The following is a 21965-nucleotide window of genomic DNA, read 5'->3' on the forward strand; positions in this document are numbered from 1 at the left end:
TCTACCTCTTCCTTGTTCTTCTTCTTTATCTCCATCTGGTAGTCCACCTTGTCAACACCATCCTGCCAATCAAACATCTTGCTTACATCACCCACCATTTTTTGGTACTCATCGCACACATGATCATAATGCTTCTTCATCTTTGCCATGTTTTTGTCATAGGCCACTTTATCTGTCACCCTGCCATAGTTTGCCAATGAAACATGCCCATAACTTGTTCAAGCAGTTATGTAGTGTGATAGGCCAAGAAGTATCAACCCACTGCACTACTCCAGAGTTTACCCCTCGCCAAAGTTAACTAAATTTAAGACATGCTGACATTGCAAAAATAAATTCACTACTACATATGAAATGCTATGTCACTACTAATTGACCTTAATGATCAGTGAGCAAATGTGCAATTCTCTACTGCATATGAAATGGTTGTCACTACTAATTGACGTTAATGATTAGTAAGCAAATGTGCAATTCACTACTGCATGTGAAATGGTTTGTCACTACTAATTGACCTTAATGATCAATGAACAAATGTGCAATTCACTACTACATATGAAATGCTTTGTCACTATAAAATTATGCAATTTACACCTAATTCACTAAAATAGATTGTGAATTACCAACTTAATGTCAATCAACAAATGTGTTGTCAACTAAATTTAGCAAGATAAACAAATTAGTGTCCATTCTACTCTCACATTGACCAACTAAGTAGCAAGATAAACAAATTAACAGAGTGCCCATTCTGTCTCCTACCCTAGTATCACATTTGGGCACATTTTGGCGTATCGCAGCAAATAAAGTACACACCTTCATAGGGCAACCAATGAACCTTCTTCCAGTGTATGTTCCTTCAAAAGTACGAATTTCTCCGGTCTAAGCTTGTGCAACATACACTTGGGCACATCATCCAGTCCAGATCCACAGTACAAGGCCTCGGGAATGGTCTCGGGGGTCTCCTACATGCACAATCCCTTAGATCAACGAAATATTTTGCAAATCGGTGTAGAAAAGCTCAAAACCAAAAAATTCCCCAAATGCAAGAACCCTAACCCTAACTAAACAGACGAGAGAGGGGAACTTACAAAGTACTCAATTCCATGACGACGCCGCCCATGCTGATGTCGTCGTCACTACTCATTTTGCCATTCCTTCATGACGGCATGGTCACCCGCGAGGAGTACGATGGCATCGGTACAGTATTAGGAGAGAGTAAGCTCGGGTAGAGAGTGGGCGAGGGAGAGAGTGAGCGAGTGAGGAGAGAGAGTGAGCTCGTTTCGACCCGGTTGGAACGAACGCCTGACGTGTGGTGCCAAAGGGGAGCACATGTTGTTTCCGCCAAAAATGAGGGGATTTTCTACAAAAGCGCGGCGCCAAGCGGCGGCACCAGGGCGCTCTACCGTCGAGGGGACCGTAAGAGTACCGCAGAGTGTTATGTATTCCTGTGTATAAGGATTTTTTTTTTTGAAAAGCTGTGTATAAGGATTGTATTGTAGTGTTTCCCGAAACATGTAATTTTCTCCCCGTTTGGCCACCCGGACCCACGCCTTAGAAACGGACGGCAAGAACCAGGCCGGGCCAGACCGTGTGGCGTCCGATTTGGCCGCGTCCAGCGAAGACCAAGTGGATGGATGACAGTAGGCATCTTGTCTGAACTCCCAAGCTTTCCCCACCGCTCGCTCCCCAGCTCCCAGTCCACACGAACTCACAGGCTGCTGCATCTAGGCCGCCTGTCCTTGCCGCCGCGGCGGATCTCGTCTCCTGGGCGCGCCGGGGGTTCCTGTGCAACGGCCGCCGACGATGAATCCGTCTCCCGCGCCGGCGTGCTGCTGGATTCAGCCTACTCGCGCAGGGTGGCTTCGCCGAGACTCGGCCTCAGCTCAGGGGGGAGATGTAGCCGCCCGCCGCGTGCGTTGACTACTGCGGGAGAAGGGGGGAACGCGGGCGACGCCTCCGTGGCCCCGTGGATCGGAGGAGCACGGCCGGATGCACCATGTCCGCAGTCACCACTCCCCGGTTACTGCCTGCATGCAGTTCGTCGAGCTAGTAAGGCCCATCAGGTACCCGATCCATCCCACCCTTGTCGTACTCCCTTTTGGAAAATCTAGCTTCAAGACAACCCCATGATGTTTCTGGTTTTAATAAAAAAACATTCTGATGCATCCTAAAGAGCTTCTCAGCATAGGGGCATAACCTAATGTCCATAACTTTGGTGATTTACTTGTATATACATCTATCAGAAGACAAATAGGGCATATTATTGAAATTTATTTGACCAGCAATCTTAGGCTAAAGAGTGACGACCCCATAGTTTAATCGCTGTACGTCCCCTTAAAGAAACAAGAGAACTGGAGGAGGATGTCCATTTTCACAGACTCCCAACAATGTTGACAAAATCCAATAGGGACATTATCTGGTCCAGGGGCTTTATTTGCTTTTCATGGAAAATAGGGATTTTTTTATTTCCTCAACTGAAAACGATCGTGTAAGATCAAGGTTATCACCCACATTTAAGATCTCATTAGGACCCCACAAGGTAGACGACATTTGAAACAAGTTACCAGGGGCTGGCCCAAAATGTTATTTGTAATATTCTGTTGCATGTTTCAATAGGTTGTTGGTACCTTCTATGAGCCACTCACCCTCTTCCAGCGAAGGAATAGTGTTTTTCGGATTCCTACCATTAGCCACCTTATGGAAAGAGGCCGTGTTTTGATCACCTTGTGATAACCATTTCTCATGAGCTCCTCTGTACCCATAGAAGCTCCTCTTCAGCATAAATGTCATGCAACTCTATCTGGATATAAACTCTCGTTCGATGGGCTTCAGGAGATAAGGGTGCATTTTCCTCTAGGGATTCTAGTTCTTGCAATTCTAATTGCTGCTCCACCTTTTTTTCTTCCTATTATGACCATGTAACTTAGATCCCCAACCTTTTAGGTATTTTTAACCCTCTTCAGTTTGACATTCAAAATATCAATAGGATCCACACCAGTAACATGTTTAAACCAAAATTTTGCGACCAAGGGAAGGAAAAATTCATGTTTGAGCCAGTCCAGATCAAATTCAAAACCTCTGCTCCCAGTCCTAACAGGTTGCACATCACCACTGTTATGGAGGAGTGCATTATGGTCAGAGAGCTCTCGAACCAGTTTTTTGACATGTACCATAGGAAACACATCTTCCCAAGAAGTTGGCATTAGGACTCTATCTAATTTCTCAAGCGTAGGGCAAGATTGCTTATTAGACCAGATAAAATTACCCCCAACCATAAAAATCTCGCTCAGGTTGAGAGTGTGAATGATGGAATTAAACAAACCAGAAGCATGAGAGTTCTTTTCATAGCAATGTCTCAAAATATTAAAGTCAACATGATAGAATACTGTCCTCTTTTCACATCTAAAACCTCCACAGTATCTTGTCTCACACCACACAAAGTACCCCCTGATTTACCAATAGATGGGATTCAATCCCAAGAAAAGGCACTCCCAGGATCATATTTTCTTAAAAAAACTTTATTTATAATCTCCCCTCATAGTTTCTTGTAGCCCTAGGAAATCCAAGGAATGGGTATTAATAAGATCCACAATACAGGAAAACATACCTTTCTTCTATCCCCCTACAATTACAGAATAGTCATATCATTGATATCTATCGGGGTATTTCTTAAGCCTGCCAGATCTGCTAGGAGGAAGAGTGGACCTGACAGTAGCTTTTTGGCTCCTAGTAACAGGTTTGTCAAGGGATGGGGCAAGGAAATAGCTACATTCTTTGAGAGGTTTTCCCCCCTTTTTCCTAGATTGCACAATAGTGAAAGAATCATCATCCCTTATTGCTATTATCTGATTAATCGACAAATATCCATCTTCCCTCTGCTTGTGTTCTTCTGTAAAGTGATAGGTAAGAGGGAAGACATCCAAGTCATCTGCCTGTGCTTGGTTGATAATCTGTATTGATATTCTTGGTATTGGATAGCTTTACATCGAGTATCTTGATGTATTACTGCATTTGCTAGGTGTACTTGTTATCTGCTGCAGCAGGCATTTATGTTTATGAAGCTGCACAAATGATTAGATGTACATAAGCATATATGTGGTACTGGTCAAGTGGATGGTGCATGATAATTTGCTCAGTCATAGAGTAGAGGTTCTGCATATGTATGCACAGGTTGATTGGAGTAGCTCGGCATGCTACTAAGCTGATTTTCTTTTCCTTTACAGGTTTCAGTTTGTAATTGGATAGTCTGAGATGATGAGTGCTGAAGCAATGGGCCCGCATTATTGGAAGCAAGGTTGCCTCCTAATGTCGAGACCTTCCAGAGCGTATCTTTTTGAAACCACTGTTGCAAAATCAAGACTTGCCAGAGCATGTCTTTCGCTGAAACTACTGTTGCAAAAATTTGGGCGTAAGCATCCCTGCCCCCCTTACTTGATCCTGGTAAATCATATATGTAGTTCTTACTATCAATTTCATGCTAGGCTTCAGCTAGCAAATGCTAGGCTTCAGTCACATGCTTATGTTGGGTGGATCTTAAGATTCGTAGTTAGCTAAGTAATCACACGCTGAATATGGTTTTGACACTCAATTGATTTGTGTAGCTAAACAACCAAAACTTCCAATAATTACAAAATGCAGAGAAACTAAGCAGAGAAAAGGAAAACAAGGCCAACGGCAAAAACCAAAAAACTAGCAGAAACTAAGGCGCAGCTGCGCGGCCGGATCAGGCGGGCGTGGGTGCACCCCATGTTGCGATCTGATCTCGTGCGTACTTCATATAGAGTGTGCCCAAGGTCTTTTGTACACATGATTCTACACCAGATCATGTGGAGTCATAGTTCTGGCGAGGGATTGAATTTGAATAGTTTTGTGATGTTAATTTTACACCTTTGTCAAAATCCATACGTGGAAGGCCTAAAAGTGTTGTGTTTGATGAGTCCTAGGAGTATTAACTGAAGTTGGTTCCAGTTGTATCGGGTTTTAGATGGGTGGGTGGTTCTCCTGTTCTGTCCGTGTACTTAAGATGATATGTGACGCTGTGACACCAGATTAACGAAAGAAGAAGAGCTTGATCATCATATTTTTCTTTTGAGCATGGCGGACTAACCTAGTGGTTTATTTGTTGAAACCAAAGACATATTAGTACACGAGGCTTCATCTGATTTCTGTTTTGAGCATGGATAATTAATCCCCCAGTTCATTTGTTGAAACCCTAGTCCAGGTACCAAGCCCATCCGTACTCCATTTCTTCCTTGATGGGGAGTGCAAGGATATGGGTAGCGTCCGTAGCCCAAAAGATGGATTTCACCAGCTGTTCATCCCAAGTCGCTGTGTATGGGTCCTTGAGCTCCGTTGTCGTTTAGATGATGGTGTTTCCCCGTGGTGTGAAAGGCTTTCTATCCCAGTTTCTTGGGAGCCAGGGGTCCTCACAGATTTTTACCGCCGTGCCATCGCCCACTCGGTTGATGATTATTCCTTGGTTGAGTACCTCAACACCTTGCAAAATGCCTCGCCATGCATAGGACATCCCATCTTTTGCTTCCGCATGAAGAATGTCCATATCTGGGTATTACCTCGCCCGGGTTGTCGAACAGTCTCCAGCCCTGCTCATGGCTAGGTTGAACGTATGGAATGGAGATCCTTAAACCCTAATCCTCCTCCCTTCTTGAACCTTGTAAGTTTTTCCGCGGACAGCCAATGGATCTTCTGGTCTTCATCCTGTTGCGCTCAGAAAAACCTCGAGATCATGGCTGTCATTTGCTCGCATAACCCTTTTGTAAGGTCAAATACCGACTGCAAAAATCGGTATAGCTTGGGCACATGCTTCTATGAGGATCTCTTTTTCAGCCTTGGTTCTGGATTGGCCAACTATTTGTCCTTGGAGTATATAGCTACTTAAGGAAATGATGGTTCAGTGTTGACAAGTCATAGGAGGATGTGGAGGATGGCTGTGATTGCCGAGGCAAACGTGTGGGGGATGTTGGTTGCTGTGTTCGATTCACTCCGGCGTATCTGCATCGAGTTCTGTGGACCTAAGCGCTATTAAGGACTCATCGGGGGGCTACTTGCGAAATTAGGCAAGCCCCTCTCTGGCCGTTGGATCTACCATCCAACGGTCCGTATGCGCGCTCTGTAGCATAAGAAAGACGAGTTCCGAGCCGACCCCCCGCCGCCACCATCAGATCTCGATCCATTCGGCCCATTCCCCTCCCGCCCGGCAAAACCCTAGCCCTCGTCGCCTCCTCTCCTCGCCACCTCCCCGCCGCTCTCCATGGAAGGTCTTCTACCTCTCCGGCCCGTGCTCTTCCGCCGCTCCAGCCGGCAGAGAGGTTCTGCCCGGTCGTCCGCGACATCCGTCTTCTCCGACTGAAATCCACATCAACCGCTCGCTCTTTCTTCTATCCTCAAGATCCGGAGGGGAAGAAGATGGAAGATCCGATGGAACAGGAGAGTGAAGATCTGAAGGCGGGGGAAAAGAAGACGAAAGATCCGGTGGAGAAGGAGATCGAAGATCTGAAGGCAAAGAAGGTGCGCCTGACACCGCAACTGGTTCACTCCATGTCTAACTACTGTTGGATGTTGGGCGGGCTCGGCACTTTTTACGGGGCATTAGATGATTTGCCCCAGTTTACTTGGGCATTAGATGATTTGCCCCAGTTTACTTGGGCATTAGATGATTTGCCCCAGTTTACATGGGATTAGATCATTGCTCCCCACTTTTTACCTCTTCGTCTTCACCGTCACAAACTTTGCACCTCTGGCCGCCCAATTCATGTCTCCTCCTCCTGCTTCCCCTAGCTCAAAGTTGCTGATGCCTGCTCCACATACCACACTGCCCCATGTGGGTTGTAATCCGATGCTTGCACAGTACATTGCTGCCATGTACCCCCCTAGTCAGGTCTGCGCCCTGCTCTCCACAACTGCCTACGACTGTACTCCAATGCTTGTGCAATACATCGCCAGTATTGCTCCTGGTCGAATTTGTGCTATGCTGCCCACAACTGCCACTGATCATCCTGCCTCGGGTGCCTCCCCATCTTCCTTGGCTTCAGACTCATCCCAGTCAAACAAGCTCAAATCTTATATATCTTTCTGGGATAGGTTGACTGTGGCATTCTTGTTGGGAGCAATGTTCCTCATTGCTACGGTGAAGCCACGAGTTGATGCAGCGGCAAAGGCTGAGGACCGTGCTGCCAGCAAGGATGACAAGGTGTATGAGGCTGTGCTTGATGAGCTGTGCAAGGACCATAGATATGCCGCAAGAGCCCAAGCAGAAGTCCATGAGGCCACCCGCTGTACCTTTCCTGCATCACATGCCCTGCGTCCCGATGTTGCTCGCCGCATGCGCACCCGTGATGACGCTGTCAAAGCGAGAGAAGAGGCTTGCAAGAAGGTTGACGACCTAAGGGCAGTGGTTGGTGTGGCCAGAATGGGGAAGGTTGAAAGGTTCATGGTCCGCTGTTTTTTTGTCCTCTCGATCTTGTTCTCCTTGAGTGCAGGGATCTGCAGTGCAGCTGCTTTCTTCAGATCTGCTCAACTAGAGAAGGGGGGTTCGATGAGCCTTGCTGCTGTTATTGGCACTATTGCTGTTGCAGGAGTACCGATGGTCTTGGCGCATGCCCATTTCTTATATGTTGCTTTGTACGAGAACTAGTTTTTGCAGCGCCAATACATTGTGTTACTTATGGTTTGAGAACTTATGTGGAAAAGTGAACTGTAGGCTGATTTATTGTAATTCTGCATGTTATCCCTGTATTCAGTCCACTCCTCATCTTTTAATTAAGAACCAAATGATCACTGCTGCATCTCAAATAAGAGACATAGTGGTGTTGTGCTGTAACTGCACATGACAAAAGCTATTGTTCAAGTTCTTGACATTATTTTGAATGCATTTAATCCTGTTTTTGAATTAAATGCTATAGACTGGATCCTCTTTTTATTCCCCTGTTATGTTGAATGAACTTTTGAATATTGGGCCTGTGCTTGCATTCAAGTTGATTTGTTTTTTTCAGATGTGAGTGTGTATGGGAAGTTTATAGTTTGGGTGTATGAGAGTTTGTGCATTTTAGTGCAGGTTTTGGGGACTGTTTGCAATTTAGCTTCAGACAACAATGATCCACATCCTCTGTTGGTAGTTGCAATCCCTACGGTAGTTCCTTAGCCTCCTATAAATTAGCACATCCTCAAGAGTATGACAGTTGAGATATTTATAGTAGAACTGATGATGCTGTATCACCTTTTCCTACTAAGTCATTGAAGCTTCTTGCTCCCAGCTTATGACTGTACAGAACTACATCTTCAGAATTTATTGGATATTCTGACCATGTCTTTTTCCTGAGCAAAATCAGAGTACTTAACTGTACAATAATCATGTTTTTCTCTTGGGTTAGTAAAAGAAGGAATTGGATATAATAACTGCACAATGTGTTTTCTGTGGTTGGCCACTTCCAGTTGAAAAGCTCAATAAATATAGGCCTGGGACTGGATTATAAGACGATAAAACTAGATAGTAGTCATAGCATGTGTGATTTGTTAAAGTAGCTTTTAGAGATTTATCTTGGCCACACTACTCAAGGTCTCAGAAGCTCATCTGTCCAAGTTCATAGCTGGTTTTTGCTTTGCAACAGTCCATATCATCTAAAGGATTATTTGGCGCATTCTGGGGAATGAGGGAGACTATACCTATTGGTAGACTCATTGGATTTTGGCAACATGTACAGTGAGGTACAACTGCAACTTGATGTGTGGATATTGAGAGTAAGTTAGTAGGCATATTGTTTATCCTCAGGTTCAGCACTTCTAGTTAGGTTTGTTAATTATCTCACACTACATGATATATATTACAAGTGTAACGTATTTATCTGAAAAGTGATGACTGAGATGTGTTACTATATGATCTTCTCTGAAAAGTAGTGCCTATTTTGGCCTTCTTACTGCTGTTTGGATGAGGGTTTTACCTACATGCCCATCTTACAGTTTCTCAGTATAAAAAATCCTAGCCTGTTTGTGTCGCGCTGCTACTTTTGTATTCAAGAACATTTGGATGTTTTATGACTCTGTAATGGTAATGCTTGTTAATCCTGCTACAGTCATATTGTTGTTCTTTCTTCCAACGCACTTATGTAATTATGTATGTGTGGTATTGTGACACGATGTTCAGCCTATGATACGAAGCACAACAGTAAGTATACCAGTCCAAGAGCAACCGGCACATTTGTTTATGTTTCACACTTGTCCAAACATTTAATGAGTTGGATGATTTTTTTTATGAAATAAATCTGCAATTTGCAGTATGCCTGGCTAGTAACAGTGCAAAATATTGAACAGAAACATGTACATATATTCCTAACCATTAAGATACGAAGCTTTCAGATACCAAGGCACGAGGAGCGGTCGCCCTCGGGGACGGCTCTCCTGCTGGCCTGGAGCGAGTCGCCACAGCCTTTGATGCAGGAGAGGAAGGATATGCATACCCTTATGCGGCTGGTGTGCTGGGAAGTGTGGAAACATTGAAACGCTGTTGTCTTCGGCAATGCACTACTGGTCTTGAGTGTGGTGCTGAAGCGGATTCATGAGGAGGGTAGGGCTTGGCAGAAAGCCGGGTTATTTCGGAGTGACATGGCTTTATTCTTTCATAAGTTGTTTAGGTGAGGAGTAGTTGCCTTGTATTCAGCCTAAGGCCAAATTTGTAACTTGGTGGACGAGATATTCTAGAAGAAGAAAAAAGATATCAAGGTTGCAACATAGGGGAACATTTCTGGATGTATAACTTTTGTATGAAGCAGCATGCAGATATCACCTTTTTGTTACCCAGGAATTTTCTCCAACTATATTTGACTATAACAAAAGGAAATCTTTCAAGTTTGGGTCGTGGAGACTATTCTCTGACTTTGCTCTTTTTAATGAAAAGTTGATGTACAAGCCAACTAGGCCTTACATGACTCACTGTCTCGAAGATGAAAACAAACCTTTTGGAGCCGCATGGCAGCACAGTTGTATACATTTGATATTGAAATAATTGGTTATAATTTTACAGCAATATATTATTTTTTACATAGAATTATAAACATGGAAAAATAAATAAACAGGGGAATGCACGGTACATGTCATTGAAGATGAAAATACGTGTTGATGCAACTCCGGAAGATGTCGTTTATCTTGGCCAGAAGAGGCACAACTTGACTCAATAAGCTTAAGGAAACACAAACGACTAGTGCTAATTTATATCATCCTTCCAACTCAAAAAATAATAATAATTTAAATCATCCTTGTGTAGCCTTGTGCAGGATTGATACCGGTGATTTATAGTTTCCCCATCCAAAAATCCATTGGCTTACTTCTTCTTTTTTTGCGGAAGATCCATTGGTTTACCATGAATGAAACAATCAGAAGGAAAAAGGGCCAGAGGATTAAAAATTCAAATCCAAAGGCTCACCCGCTGGCTTCATGTGATGGTGTTCATCATCAGATCTATTCAACAGATTCACACATAGATTGCAACTTGGGAAAAAAGGAAGTTGCATCCTCAGAATTGTGTAGAACTTAAGGAATTCAAGAACTGCTCCGTGCTACCTGGGGCCTGGCCACCTCAGGTTTATGTACACTCCCCCACAAATGGAGATGAAAAGCACCTACAATCCTATCAAGGCTGCTACTGCCGAGTGCGGGGCCCAGGGATCGCAGTGAAGCTTCCGGTGTCAGACATGTAATAGTGGTTGTAGTTGATCCTCGTGACCAAATCCGCGAGATGGGGAAAGTGGCCCACGTTGAGCTTGAAAGATAGGATCTGCAGAGGGATTTCAGCAATAAATCTACTGACACGTACATTTTGGGCAACATAAGAGATCATCAAATTTTGCCAAAGTAGGTAGGAGCATACCCTCAAGAGGAACACGACGCACTCGTCGAATTGCTTCTCGATCCCATCCAACTCCATCTCGCATCTTGCCCTAACAGATGCGGCAGTCCCTCCGGTGCCAAGAGTTTGCTCCACATTGTGGAAGTCTAGCGCCAATCCTAGTATGGTCTTGACTCGACTGGCGATCAGAGCCCACTGAAAACACACGGAAAATGAACACTCTTAGCAATAGTTCAGAACTTCGAGACTGCATTTGCATTTTATAAGAATGACATGTTCTCACCAACTTATCCGAGGCCACAAAGCATTGTCTCTGAATAGAAGAAAGATATGCCTCATGAACTTCCATGACTTCGTCCAATGTAGTAGCGGATGCCATGCCATCACAAAACTTAGTCCAGGCACTATGATACACCTGCTCAAAAAGAAACGAGTTCAACTCGAGACAGTCACAGTTTCTTATAATGAAATGAGTCAACCCGTCTCAAACTCACTCGATCCATGACATACTGATGAAATGCATCGACAAAATGCAGGAGCTTCTGCCCTACTATCAAGTGTTGTTTAAAATTATGTGCTGTGCTGCCTCTGCCCTGCCAAAGGAAAAGGGTTGATACATCAGAATGAAGCTTGCAAGATAGAGCAGACCCAACTATCCAACACTATACACTACAGGAATTACAAAAAATAAGTAGCACAGCATGATTTGATGCCAGCATACCTTCCACATCCACTTTCGGGTTTCGTCCAAAACAAACTTTGCACGCTTGACTTTCAGTAAGAATCCCATGACCTGGTCCAGCAAATGACCAAAGCCAATCATGTACATGCCGCCCTGTTAAATACCCCCTCCATTCCACAACAAGAATTGTGGAACGGAAGGAGTACTTAAGTGTTCAAGCAATTACCTTATTATACTTCTTCAGAGCCTCCGTATTGGCAATTAGATCAAGAGGCCAAGACACCTGCCACCACCAAAATACATGAAAACTGTCACACACAGCAAATAACACAGATCATCCTTGTAGTTATTTGGGAAATACCTTATACGTGAAGTTAAGCGCATCAAGTGCATCGATGCCAAAACCCTGTGCACGACCTTTTCTGGAAGTTGGTGCACTTTCCTCATCATATCGTGTGTCATGCTTTGCTAATGAAACAACCAATGAATCTGGAGCAGTTAGGAGCACTTTATCAGCTGAATATCTTATGGATTCCTGCAAGTCAAGGATTCATGTATGAGTAATGATGGACATAGATATCAAACACAAAGTAGATTTGAAAAGTAATCACCTGCAACAAAGTATTCAGCTCAAAATCATCATCCCAGGAATTTCCTTTATCGAGCTTATAAAAAATTGTTATCAGAAACTGCTGCAGCATGTCACCTGAAAACTCAAGTTGGATTATTTGAAACATATTTATATCCTTACTCATTGTCAAAAGAATATTTATTTCTCAAGTGAAAGCTACTCTTCTGTGCAATGGAAAGTTTGTGTCGGGGAAAACACAGCAAAAGGTTAAATCCACTGGATAGCACACCTGATCCTAGCAAATAGATACTTCGTAATACAAGTAGTTCATCCATTAATCTCCATTCACCCATTAGCTTGCACAGGATTTGCTTGCCAGTGTGATCCACCTAATGAAGAGGAAGAAAGCACAAAACAATTATACAGATGGACTAACAAGAAATGGCATGTGAGTCTAACTATAGATCAGACCTGTTTCTTTATACATTTAGAAAGGCATTCTTGGATAATACCCACTGGATGAAGAGGGTCTTTCAAACTCATGCTCTGAATAAACTTCAGAACTCTTGATGCAAGTGTACTATCTTTCTGCAAAGGTAAAATCCCCGACAATGGGGCATTTTCCTGAAGGGCAATGGGGTTATAGGCTTATAGCTAATGAGAAAACATGAAGAACAAAAAGAATACTTCAGAAGCAACTCTTACATTTGCACAAGGAAGAAGAGTCGGAAATGCATAAAGTTCCTCGAGGGTCCTTCTATCATCCTCTTGGCGAACATATTCCAAATCATCAACCGAAAACCAAATTTAAAATCAGTACCATCTAGTCTGGGAAAAGATGGTGTAGGTTGTGTATCGCCACAGGTGCTAGTTCCAGCAGATTGGCGGTCACCAAATATAGTTCTCCGCATGTTATCATCATTCAATGGAGGAAGGGCAAAACGTGTAGAGATATTCAAATCACTCCAAGAATTTGGATTCCTCCGCAGTACATCTCCGCAAGCAGTGATAGCTGGGTTTTCATAGCAACATGGACTGAAAGGCGTTTCTACTGCATTGGAAGATACATCTTGCAGGTATCCATGAACAAATATTGGATCCCTCGTAACAGCATCTTCGGACAAGTTTTTCTCCATACCATCATATTTTGTTCCTGAGATAGCATCTCTTAGGAGCTTTAACCAAGTCTTCTCGGAGCAATTTTCTGCACATGCCTCCTCCATTCCTTGTGCATCCCTCTTATATTCCAAAAAAGCTTGGATATCTGGAGCACCACCAGCACGCAGCCTTCTTAAGTATTCAGAAACATGGTCACCATTCTCTAACAGACCAGATAGGCATATCAAGAAAATCTCAGACAAAGTTAAGAGGCCCATTTCGCGAGCATCATGTCCAAACTGACCTGCAGATTTTGTAAGAGCATCTTCACATCTTAAATGCACATTTTGGATATCAGAGCTTAATACGCCTGGCCAATTCTGTCGACTACTGTGATTGAAACATTGATCAACGTCAAAACCATTTGTGCCATCATTAGTTCGATTATGGTGTGTGCTTTGAGCATGCTGAACAAGCTGAAATGATTTTCCAGCAGATACAATGGCCCTTGAGATATCCTTCAAGAACACCGGGCATAGTATATCCACGTAACCTTGATTACTGGTTTTCAAGCAAGCTCCTGCATTACTTGGTTCCTGTTTGCTTGATTCCTTTGTCCTGATAGACTCACTATCAGTTAGAGTTGATGAATTGTCAGATCGTGATCCTCTTACTCTGAGCATATAGCTCATTTCCCAGAAGGCCGGTTGATCTATCGTAACTGCATTATTTGCATAAAAGAACATCTACATCACAAATGAAAACAGAAAACGTTTAAAGTTCAACCAGCAATGCAAAAACGGAAAATCCTTACCGATTTCCTACAGGATTATAATAAACTGGTGCAATCAAATGTAATGTTTACTGTGTGAAATCATAAAGTAAGTTAGAACCCTCCAGCAGTCATTTTAAAAAGGGTTATAAGACTTACAAAACTAAAGCATTAGCCCAAGAAAAAGTAACATTTCAGACAACAAAGAATAATAACCTCATACCACAAAGGGCTATGCAATACAGATAAGTTGCTCCTTTGACATGGTATCAGATCCCAGGTCTAGAGTTTTTTTTTTCAACACCGAAACTCTTCTCTTCCCGATCTAATTCGTCTCGGTCTCGATTTCCTCTCTCTCGTTCGATTCTCGATCTCTTCTCCACACAACCAGCATAGATCGAACTATTCTCTTGATCCTCAAACAAGAATGTGCACAAGTATGCATGTTCACAAATGGTTTGAGTTCAAGCCGTGAAAACTGTTCTAGCTCGGTTTACAATCAAAGAAGGAAACTGACCTAGGCTAGTTGTTTCTATGGTTTCACCTGAAACTTTTTTTGAACAGGCCTATGCATAAGCATATATAAAGCCATAAAGGTAATATTTATATGGGACTATCAATTACAGGAGACCCACAGTATGGGGTCAGGAACCTAGACAGTTGACCAGAACATATGAGGAAACAAATAATTATTTACGTCTTTGCAGAAGTCTAAAAGGTTTACAGCATATAACAAATTAAGAATGATACTCTCCGGTTAAAGTTCTAGATTGAGGAATGCAAGTACCTTATGGTAGTGTTTAAGTGTTTTACAAACAGATATATTTGAGTAATTTTTTATGCTATAAATCAGTTACAAGAGATGTTACTTCAATACCTCTTCATAAGGGTCATCAAGAATACCATCATAAAGCCAGGAATCAAGGCACTGAAGATAAGGTAACAAGGTTCCAGCAAATATCACTAACAGCATATGATATGGCTCACCCTACAATTTAGATTTAAAATCAAGGTTAGTGAACTTTGTGAAGAGAAGCATAAACAGATAGATTTTGGACAATTAGACCCTGCTGCAACCTCGCCATCTTCCACAAGACAGACTTCATTTAACTTTTTAAAAATATGGTTCACAACATGGACTGCCACTTCACTAGATGCAATGTTTGCTCCAGAACCCCAAAAACTGTCTGGCACAGCTCCATGCACAACTTGGTACAGATGTTCTGCTCCCGAACATAAACTTCAAGGAATTTTACAGCAATGGTGAGTAATGGCTACACATTGAGTTTAGAATGTAAAATGCTAAATTAACATGAAAACACCAGCACTGCTACTCAAAATATGAGTTGTCACATCTATTCCTTTTTGCCCTTGAAGAACTAACAAAAAGGAAACAGAGAAAAGGTAGGAAGCTCCTTGCCATCACATTTTAGACACGTCGCTAATTTCCCTAAAATATTTTTTGCAGTTTAAACTGCAAAAACATCTTATATTTAGTTACAGAGGTAGTATTAACCTTCACTACCAAAGGTGAACATATACATTAGTAGAACACAAAACATCGAGATCCTTGACAAGACATAATAAGCACAAGCCTGCACCGCACATATACAAATGAACTGCAAATTGGAGGAAGAAAACATCAAGGTATCATACTGAAGTACACCTTGACATAGAATCAGTTAAAGCCAGAAGAGTCACAGTCCGATCAACTGAAACAAACGACTTCTCTTCCTCCTTCAGAGTTGCTTCCCAGAGCCTCTGGCGTCAAAATGAAGACGGACATTAGAATATGCGAATCGGCAAAAAATCATCTGCCCACACTACATGAGAAATACACACAAGGCCTGAACTGCGATCTCACCATAAGCCATGAATCGACTGCACTAGCAAACACACTCAATGTCGGAGTCCCGTGACCGCACGACCTAACCTTCCCAACAAAGAGCTCCACTCGCTTCAAGCATGTCGCGGCGAACAGAAAGGGCTTCAGCACGGAGCCGAGGCTCGCCCGGGACAGATGCGACACATATGTCCCGGGTTTCTCGCAGTACGCCGGCACATTCTTGTCCCAGTAGAGCAAGGGTGTGTTGAAACCCTGAAGCACTTGGAAGACACTTTTAACCTGCAAACCCGCGACGGCAGTACAGACATCAGACTCCAGTACAGCACACGAGCGTGAATCTGAAGAAATAGGGCACCAACCCGCACGAGGAAACCCTTACCAGCTCATGCTCGTCCGTCCTCGAGGCCGGCGCCGGCGCCGAGTGAGGAAGGCCCTTGGAGACGCTGAGCTGAAGCTTCTGTATGAAGCTTTCGGTGGCAGGGGTCTCCAGGTACCCTGCGGGTTGCTGAGGAAGAACCATGGATGCAGGGAGCATGAGGGTTCAGTTTAATTGAACCCCCAAAATTCTTTTGGGAAATGAACTGCTTTGGGTATAACTACTCCAAATTCACTCTTCCCCCTTCCTCTCCAATTCCACCCATTTCCTGTGATGAAATACATGCACAAATCAGAGGACAATTATATCCTTACACCTGTTTGACTGAAACATAGGTCAGCCTCAAGCCAAATGAGCACGAGCAGCAGCAGTGACCACGCACGGCCACGAGCAACAGCAGCCACAGTACGGGCCCGAGCAGCAGCAGAGGCCGCGCATGCCCACGAGCAGCTGCTGCTGCCCCCGCACCCTTGCTGCTCCCCAGTGGCCCTGCTCCCACGCACGGCATAAGCGGCGGCGGCGGAGGACAAGTGCGTGGAGCGGCGGCCACACACGGCCACGAGCAGCAGATGCGGCGGCGGCGCACGGGTACGTGGTGGCCGGCGGCGGAGCAAGAGCGCGAGGAGCGGCGGCGGCGACTCGTAACCCTAACCCTAGTTGGTCGGGGGCCGGCGGGAGAGAGACGACTCACCTTCGCCATCGTGGAGCACCAGTGGCCGTCGCCGTCGCCGTCGTGCCGTCGTGGACCACCGGGAGCTCCTGGGAGTTGGCCGCCGCCCCGCCGTCTCTGTGTGAAAACTGAGGATGTTTGTCATTTTACGTGGGACCCACCTGACAGAGGGCAAAAGATCAAAGTGCAAAGTAAATGGTGGCAGTGGCAAAATATCAAAGTCCAAAGTAAGTGATGGCAAAATATCAAATCCCCAGTTCTGGCTTCAGGTTCAGTTAGAGCATCGGCGATTTTTTCGCGCCGGCGCCGAAAAAACGGCCCAGTCGTGTTCCAGGAGCCCGATTTGCGCCGGCCTGGGCCGAAATCAGCGCCGACGGACCCAAGCCGAACCCGGCGCGCTGGGGGGAGCCCGGGGGCGCCGGGGCGAGCGGTTTTGGCGCGAAAAAGCCGCGGGCCAGCCGCGTTAGCGACACCGCGCCTCGTCTTCCCCAACACCTCGGTTTCCCGCAGGGAATCAATGGCAAGGCTGCCGCCGGTCAGCCTTGCCATTGATTCCTCACGGGCGGCGCGTCACGGGCGGCGCGTCACGGGACGGCGCGCCGACGCCTCCCCTCCCTCGCACGCGTACACACGGGGCGCGGCGCGGCTATATAAGCCGGTGGCCTCGCTCGCTTGTGGCCACACCAGCCCCGCCCTCGCCGCCGAGCTTTACCTCTCCCGAGCGCCGCCGCCGAGCCCTCCCTCTCCCTCTCCCTCTCCCGTGAGCCGCTGCCCAGCCCCTCCCTCTCCCTCCCCCTCTCTCGATGGCCAAGCGTTTCCCCGGAGACGAGGCGGCGGCCAACGGCTTCGGCCGCCGCATGCTCCGCGAACAGGAGTCGTGGCTCCTGTTCCAGGCGAACATCCCGGCGCCGCCGGACATGCGCGCCGCGCCGACGGGCTGGAAGCTCAGCAACGGGGGAGTGCCCATTCCCCCGTTGCCCGACGCCGTGGCTAAACCATCCTACTTCGCCGACGAGGTCGAGGTCGTGCGCGCCTCCCTCACCGACGCCCAGCTCTCCCTCCCCCAGTACGCCGCCGACAACCACGCGGCTTGGGCGGCGTACTTCGAGCGCCGACAGCAGCAGCGGCTGGCGTCCACCAACGGCGCGGCGGTAGTCGGCGGCCTGAAGAACAGCGAGGAGCGCCACCTGTGTTGGGGCGTCCCCGGCCGCACACTTGAGGGCGTGCTGACGTACCTCGAGGGCGGCAACAACCCGCCGTTGGCGTACCCCCCGGCGAGGGCGGCCGCCCCGGCGCACCGCCGACGCGACGGGCCATGGGCGCCAAGGAGGTTGGGCTCCTCCTCTTCTTCCTCCTCGCGCTCTTCCTCGCACTCCTCCGGCACTCCGGCGCTGCTCGGCGTCAAGGCCGAGCCCGCGGCGGAGACGCCGCTCGGCCGGCGCACTCGTAGCGCCGGCATCGTCATCAACGAGGGCGGTCGGCGCACCTCCTCGTCGGCTCCTCCTCCGCGCTTCGTCAAGCCAAAGACAGAGCCGGGGCTCGCGCCGGTGAAGGCGAAGCCGGGTCTCCCCACCGTGAAGACGGAGCACGGCGAGGTCGAGCTCGACGACGACGCGACCCTTGAATGGGCACGCCAGGACTCCCTGAAGATGGCGAGGGAGCGCCAGTGCGCCGCCCTGCGGCGCTTCGCGGAGCGCCGCCGGGGCCGCGACGAAGGAGGAGTCGTCGTCATCGACGACAGCGACAACGACGACGCGCCGCGCCGCCACCAGTCCGCCATGGCGACGCCGGGTCCAGTAGGGGCGCCCGCGCCAAGGAGGAGAAGGCCGACAATGACGACGGCGGTGAGGATGGCGGCGACGACGGCGACTACTCGGTGTTCAGCCAGTTTCTTTTTTAGATTAGTTTATATATTTGCTATGTAATGAAAATCCGCGAACTTTGTTGAAATATATTCCCAAGTTGGCCGAAATTTGTCGTGTTTAGCCAAACTTCGCCGAAATTTGTTATATACTTTTATTTTTTGAACGCGCCTGGGGGCGGTCCTGGGGCCGGTGGCTGGGGACCAACTTGCCCCCAGGCCGATTGCGCCGGCTCACCCCCAGGCGATGATTTTAGGCGCCTCCTGAGGGGCCAACGGCTGGAGATGCTCTTAGATCCTACGGCCGTCTCATTCATGGCTACAATTTGCCTTCAGTTAACGTTTCACAATATAACATACAGCGGCGGAAAAGAAAGACATATAGGGGCATCAGCTTTCGAGTTTCGACAAAACTAAATAGTTGGACGCGCTTTCCTCCCTTGTTGATGTTCTTTGGTTTCAAAAAAAAAATACTCACTGTAATTCAAAATATTAGATGTATTACTTTTTTAAAAAGTCAAACATTTTTAAGTTTGACCATATTAGTAGAGAAATATATCAAAATCAACAATATCAAATCGGTATAATTAGATTCGTCATGAAATGAATTTTCATATTTTTTTTGTTTAATATTGTGGATGTCGGTAATTTTGGCTCTGAACTTGGTCAAAGTTAAAGGATTTTGACTTTTCAAAAAACTAATACCCTTAATATTTTGGAATTGATGAATATTTAGTGTGGGGGCAGTGAGATGATGGAGTGTGTTTTGTTTTTTTATAATACGATATTTGGTGGGTCTTTTTGGGTGTGATTTTGTGTTATCCGTTAATAAACACCTATTTATGTGGGGAAATTTCTGCATCGGATATTGTAGCACCAATATAATGGTCGCTGAAGAGATCCCACTGAGAGTCCCAAAGCAAGTTCAACTCCCCCGAGCATCTCTCGTTTCACTTTTTCTGCGGTGGCATTTGGAATATTTTCCTATAGTTCAATGGTTAAATACATTAGAGAATTCAACTAAAAATGATGGAAAATTTCGGAAATTTCACCTTGGCTTAATTCATCGTAACAGGGAGTAGTGCAATTAAATGATATACAACCAAAAAGTATCAAGCTTCATTAAGAAAAAGCCACCTGTGGAACTTTGTTTTTCTTTCCATAAGAAGCAGTGCTGGAAAAATGTCCAGCACTCGAGTCTGTTTGTCTCTAAAGGGAAAAGTTTCTGGGTATTGTTGGCCATCCAAGAGAGAGAATCAATATCTCTCACAAATGCTCCCTCAAATGTGCCATAAGAGTTATCTTGTGGGATTGGAAGAGGATCATCAAATGCCGCAAGTAGTGCCCAGACAGAACTCAACTCTAGTCTCTGAATGTAGAGGGCATAAAATTCAGTAAGGATTTGGAAGAGAGGATAGATCTCATCATATCACGACTTCAAATTTTGGTTCAATTTAAACCTTCATTTGCCTTGTCAGTTGCGGTAGACCTGACGCAGAAAGCAGACGGTTCGCACTTTTCCTTGATCAATGAGTTATAAAAAGGATCAAACAGAGCACACATAAATATGGTTGTCTTGGAGAAAAGTCAGAACATGATGTGCTTCTTGTACGAAGAAACTAAGCGAGATCCATGAATTGCAAGGAGGGTATTGCGTAAAAGAATCCGTCTATTGTCTATGATTCATAACCATGACCTACATAAATCTAGTGCTCTTGGTAAATTTATCTTATCACATGTTTATATTTCTATTTTGGTTCATACACCAATGGAGCAATAAAATGTGCCAAAACCATCCAAGCTCAATACCAGAAGGAAATATGTACATTAATCTCTCAATGGAATTCCATTGAACCACAATTTGGTTTCAGAATTTCCGTTTCTAGTATATAAAATGGTACCTAAACCATATCACTATGATATCTAGGCAGTAATTTTTGGACTTTTGTGTAACTTTACTTCATAATGTGGCACACTTGAGAAATTACTAGGGTGCACCGAGGTACATGTGCCCCTGGCTGGGTTTTCTCATTTTCAGCTTTGAATTTTTTTGAAATAATTTGTGAATGTGAATTGTCCAATGACTTGTGAACCAGAAGATTTTTGAACAATAATATTTTTATTTGTGTGCTCCATGAAACAAAATGGTACATTTACGCACTCTGTTTTAGACACTCTTCCCTTCTTTTGTTCTTACACTAACAAACATATATATATGCACAACTTTTTAAGAAATTTTAAAACTTACGCATGTGTGGTTTTATTATTCCAAGAAACAGGGTGCAAGTGTAACCAGGTGGACAAAATCCTCTCTCGGAACACTTGGGTTTAAGTATTTTTTTTAGAGCTGGCAGCCTATCACTTTTTTTAAAAAATGGAGGAGGACCCCCGGCCTCTGCATCGGGACGATGCATGCAGCCATTTTATTAATTATTCACACAAGACCTAACAAAGTCATACAACAGTAAGACTGAAGCCACCGTCTAGGCAACAAACTATCGCTACTCATATCCAATTGATGAAGGGATGCTGATAGTCTGGGCCTAATACCAAACAGACCTCGCAGCCAAACCTAACATCTAAGACCTGAGATCCCAACCAGGACGCATGTCGGGTATGGGGCACCCACCAGTCCGGTGCACTCCTCAACCAGGACGCCTACCGGGTATGAGGCCGCCGCAGCCACCTGCCACTAATCCGTGTTGTAGTGTTGCATCTACCTTGCCCGGTCTAGCTGCCGTCGACGCCAGACAACGCCACCATCCTGCGTGAGTCCATCTCCGCGCATCGGGCGCCGAGTCTCCACTGCACCACGCCGCCGAGATCCGCCGCCATAAATGGGCAAGATGAAACACCGCTCTTCCTCTTGTCCCCTCCAGCCAGCACTTGCTCCAAAACGATGCCCCCAGGAGGGAGAACGACACCGAAAGCGCCGTCATCGTCCGATCCGGTAGACCCAGATGTAGGGTTTCCTCCGGAACATCCGGATCAGGTTGACGCGACCTGCAACGACGATGCCTCGAAAAGGGAACGACGTCCGAGACGTCGCCATCGTCCGCCAAGACCGCAGTCAGGCGAGATTTTCACCGGAAGCCACGTTGTCCTGATCTCTCGGCTGGCTGGAACCGAGCGCGGAGCCTCGCCACGAAGACGTAGGCCGCCGTCGGTACTCCGGCAAAGATCCGTCATCTCCTCACCGGTCCCTTCACGCGCCGCCGGTCGGCGCAAGGCCACCCC

At 45.9% G+C, this 21965-nt stretch overlaps 1 long non-coding RNA gene and 1 pseudogene across 1 annotated transcript; one reads left to right on the forward strand and one right to left on the reverse strand.

The window, feature by feature from the left end:
- Positions 1-1650: 1650 nt before the first annotated feature.
- LOC109775044 (uncharacterized) lies at positions 1651-8885 on the forward strand. Its single transcript, XR_012201758.1, has 3 exons — positions 1651-2057; positions 4218-4402; positions 8622-8885. It is a non-coding gene; the product is annotated as an uncharacterized lncRNA (long non-coding RNA).
- A 1497-nt stretch (positions 8886-10382) lies between these two features.
- Positions 10383-17022, reverse strand: LOC109775042 (uncharacterized; annotated as a pseudogene).
- Between the last annotated feature and the right edge of the window lie 4943 nt (positions 17023-21965).

Source organism: Aegilops tauschii, chromosome 2 (assembly GCF_002575655.3).
Source record: "Aegilops tauschii subsp. strangulata cultivar AL8/78 chromosome 2, Aet v6.0, whole genome shotgun sequence".
NCBI lineage: Eukaryota > Viridiplantae > Streptophyta > Magnoliopsida > Poales > Poaceae > Aegilops > Aegilops tauschii.